The following is a 4,942-nucleotide window of genomic DNA, read 5'->3' on the forward strand; positions in this document are numbered from 1 at the left end:
CTCAAAACATAGGGTGCACTCCCTTTTTTAAAATTCTAGGCTGAGAATTTTTCTAAATCAAAATAACCAATCATAAGGAAACCTGTTCACAGAAAAAGGCACCATTTACTCTCCAAATTCCTGAGGCCTAAAAATAAACACCCAGAACCCAAAGCATACAGCCTGCAATCAGAAATGATATAAAATTATAACTTTACATGCACGAAGCATTTCTACTTTGTCAGTCAGGACTGTGCCTAAACTGTTTCAAACATCAATCTCTCTCACACACACACACTCAACAACTTACTTTGTTAACCTATCAAATATGTCACAACCCTTCTTTTTTTAGCCAACAAATATACAACTAGGTAAGTTTTCCTCTACAACTCATTCAAGCTAATATTTAAGCCTATTTCCTTATGAATTGCAGAATAACCATAATGTAATATTGCTTTGTTATTTATAAAATAAGTATAAGGTTTTATAAAGAATTTTTAACATAAAGGATAAGTAATTTGTCAAATCCCTGTAATACTAATATGAGGGATTTGACAATAATAGTACTGACAGTCCTTGCCAATAAAGTAAAGCTGAACTAGAATGAGGATATAAGGTAAATAACCTGAAAATAAAATCTTTCTTTTTCTTATTTGGAGACATTGCAAAACACTTTTCTTCACATATCAGATCCTAACATAGCCCAAGATTCTAATTTGTGATGATAAACTACAGTGAAACATCAAATAGTACTTTGAGAACCTTCAATGATGAAGTCATTACTTGTTAAAAAACTAACCATAAATTTTTAATCTATCACCTGTGCTAGAAATTACTGCCATGGAGTTGATTATGAACCGAAACTCATTTATTGCATTTAGACATTTAAATCCCAGGTGGGAGCCAGTTAAACTATTTTCATTTGAAATCACGTTTCGCTATTCAGGATGCCAAATAACATATTGTTAGTCTGTACTTTAATCTTATAGGCCTGTATGAGGTTCGTATGATGTCTAGAATCTGGCATAGTATTCACTGGGACCCCGTTTGTCAGCTCAGAGACCATTTTTATTTCTGTTCGTGTGCTAGAATAAAGGACTGCCTTCATGAATGTAGCAGCGGCACTGGGGTCAGGGATGTGATCCATGTTCACTCAGCTGCTCACAAGCCCCACCTCTTTGGTAAACATGAGACTTCTGACCTCATCACAGGACACTGCTATCGCCAAGGAAGTAACCAAGGGACAACTTGAGAAAGTCAAACAGAGTAAGTGGCCATTGACAGATGTTGTTTAGTTAATGGAAAGAATGAGCAGAGAGGCAGACAAGCATGCTGAAGATCAGTATACCTTCTGGTGTGATATAGCAGAGTATGAATCAAAACAATACTCCACGTCTAGGAATTTGATCTAAGAAAATAATTAAACAGGCGATGAGAACCTTCAGCACAAAGAAACTTATTGCCTCTGTAGAGAATAATGAGAAACAACCTAAATGACCAACAATAAAAGAATTGCTAAGCAAATTTTGATACATCCACTCAGAGAAATGTTGTATACCCATTACAGATTATCACTGTGAGATCTATAGAAACAGAAAATAAATATGGTATTTTTTAAGGGAAAGTCACTGTAAAATGTTACATACATATGTGTACAAATTATGTAAAAAATGTTTTTGCAGATAAAAACTAGAAGGTTATTCTCAGATATAGTAATGTATTAATGTAATAGGATTAGAGGTTTTTTTTCTTTTTCAGACCTTTCTTTTATGTCATTGTGCTGTTTTAGAATAAGAAAAGTAAAATATTTGGAGAAGTATTAGCTTTTAAGAAAAAGAGCAATGTGTACTTTATCCTGAAAATCAAAATCTGGAAAAAAGGCAAATACACTTAATTCAAAACAGTAGATCAGAAAAAGATCCCCAGACTATCTGGTAAGGGGGAATACAACAAGAAATCAGGAAAAGTTTATTAAGTTTATAATTTCTTCCAAGTATATCAAAAAAGCCATTCCTATTTGCCTTTAGTGCATCTTCTGACAGCCTTTGTAAGGTTTTACTTCAGCTGATACTAGCAGTCACACCAACTGTAATTGGAGTGGTGCCCCCAATGTGGGTACATTCTTGGTAACGTGAGTAAGCTGGCTTCCTTAAAAATCTCTGGGACTGCCTTCTCTTAACAAAATAAAATAAAACAAATAAAAATAAAGTCTACTGAATTTGTTACAGTATTGCTTCTATCAATCAGTTCATAAAATTGGGACTACTATTAGCCCAAATGAGTTATTTTGCGCTCACTCCTAGGGGAAACCAATACCATACATATAAATCACTTCTACACAATATACAGTATCCAATAATAAGACACTCAGAGCCTCAGAAAATTCAGTGAGAAGTGACTGCTAAGTTAAATAGATTTGAAAGGGAGTATATATTCATATAAGTTCTTTGTTTCTCAATATTGATTTGATTGTGGCAATAACTTTGGATAAGTTTGCCATTATTTTGTACATGTTAATAAACTGTATGCATATAAGCTGTCTACTTTCCAAACCAGATTTGAGCCTCTTAGTTTCCAAGTCTGTAAAATGGAGGTAGATTGTTTCTGTAAGGATCACATGCCATAATGTATGAAAGTACAGTGCTTACTAGGTTTTGAGCACCTGGTAGGCACTCGATAAAGGAAGGCTAGTACCCTATGGTGGCTAAGCATGGCAGCCCTGAAGCCAGATTGTCTCTTTGAAGCACAGCTCCATCATTTGCAAGTCACTGCCCCTTACTGTGCCCGTTTCTTCATCTATCAAATATTAGTGCCTGTCATAGGATTATTGTAAAGAATAAATGAACTTGTACATGTACAGCATTTAGGACAGTGCCTGGCACATATTCAGTGCTCACGACACATTAGTTATGATTATATTTTCTCCTGAGCGTCATGCCTGCAATTTACATAAACTGCAGCAAGAGGTTCAACTGTCTTTGGGCAACTTTAGTTATCATGATACTCCGCCATGACTCAGACACAGCCAAGCTTCCCACTGACATAGCTAGAGGTCATTAGCATGATTTCTCCCTATGTTATTTTAAAAGAAAAAGGGAGACAGAAAGAAGAAAGCACTTCTAAACATTTGCAAATATTAGTATAAAATTATACTTTATAGTGGTGATGATCAATGAAGTTTTTGGAAATTGGGGGGTGGGTGGAGCACTTTTTTAGTTGCCAGAGTGATGAAGGAAGGGCGCTCCTGGCAATAGTTATGAGGAGGAGATGCTGTACATCCTGCACTGCCCAGGTCAGTCCTGCAACAAAGAATTGTCCTTCAGGGACTTTCCCGGTGGCGCAGTGGTTAAGAATCCACCTGCCAGTGCAGGGGACATGGGTTCAATCCCTGGTCCAGGAAGATCCCACATGCCACAGAGCAGCTGAGCCCATGTGCCACAACTACTGAGCCTGAGCTCTAGAGCCCGAGAACCACAACTACTGAGCCCACGTGCCGCAACTACTGAAGTCCATGCGCCTAGAGCCCTTGCTCCGCAACAAGAAAAGCCACCGCAATGAGAGGCCCGCGCACTGCAACGAAGAGTAGCCTCCGCTCGCCGCAACTAGAGAAAGCCCGTGTGCAGCAATGAAGACCCAATGCAGCCAAAAATTAAAATTAATTAATTAATTTTAAGAAAGTCCTTCATCCCTCAACTTTCAAATGCCCCAGGAGACATTCATGTAAATGAAGACTCTGTTTGTAATGATCTAAGCCTAGAATCTAACTATATTTTAACTATAAACACAAAGTATTTTTTGTTCTAAAATTATTGTTTTTCCAAATTATAAAATAATTAGGCTCCTTGTAAAATATTTAAACATTACAGAAACATTGTAGAAAATATTATTTAGGAAAAGTAAATCTTCCATATTGCCACCAGTTATGGACTGAATTGTGTCCCCCAAAAATTCATGTTGAAACCTTAGCCCCAAGTACCTCAGAATGTGACTGTATTTGGAGACAGGGCCTTTTAAGAGATGATGAAGTTAAAATGAGGCTGTTAAGATGGGCCCTAATCCAATCTGACCAGTACCCTTACAAGAAGAAGAAATTTGGACACACAAAGAGACATCAGACATGTAAGTGCACGCACAGAGGAAAGACCATGTGAATACACAGCAAGAAGGCAGCCCATCTGCAAGCCAAGGAGTGAGGCCTCAGAAAGAACCACACCTGCTGACATCAGATATCTAATCTACAGAACTATGAGAAAATAAATTTCTATTCTTTAACATCCAATCTGTGGTATCTTGTTATGGCAGCCCTAGCAAACTAATAAACCACCCCTCCAGATTCTTCCAGAATCTTTCTATGCACATCCTAGCAAATGGCACAATTTTATTTTATAGAAATTCATTGTTTCAACAGATCTTTATTGAGTACCTACTATATTCAGAGAGGATTCACTGGTGTGCAAAACAAATCCCTACTGAAATGAGATCGTACCAAATATACTAAAAGCAGCTTTATTTTTTCAATTAAATTACATCTGTGTCAGTAATGATAACTATAATTTATTAAGTGCTTTGTAATCTCCAGGCACTGGGGTAAACACTTTGCTCACCACGTGTTAGAGTACCCCTTGTCCCTCCAAGCCAAATGAGATGATAGACTTGAAAGCCCTTTGGAAATTCTGAAGCTCAAGCTACATATAAAGGATTTACCCGCATCTGCGGCCTTCAGAGAGTCACTGACTAGTAGCCATCAAGCCTGGAAAGAGCCTTAATAAGCCAGGGATTCTAATCACTGTGCATGTGAGGAAACTGAGGCCCAGTGAAAATGGCACCTGTCGGGGCTCTTGGCTGTGATCAACAAATTGACTCTGGACAGCAGAAGCCAAAAGAATAATTTCTTGCAGCATCTTGGGGAGCCAAGGGAGAGCCAAGCTGGGAAAGTTAAGGCAGGGGGCAGCAGCTCCCTCAG

Source organism: Balaenoptera acutorostrata, chromosome 7 (genome assembly GCF_949987535.1).
Source record: "Balaenoptera acutorostrata chromosome 7, mBalAcu1.1, whole genome shotgun sequence".
NCBI lineage: Eukaryota > Metazoa > Chordata > Mammalia > Artiodactyla > Balaenopteridae > Balaenoptera > Balaenoptera acutorostrata.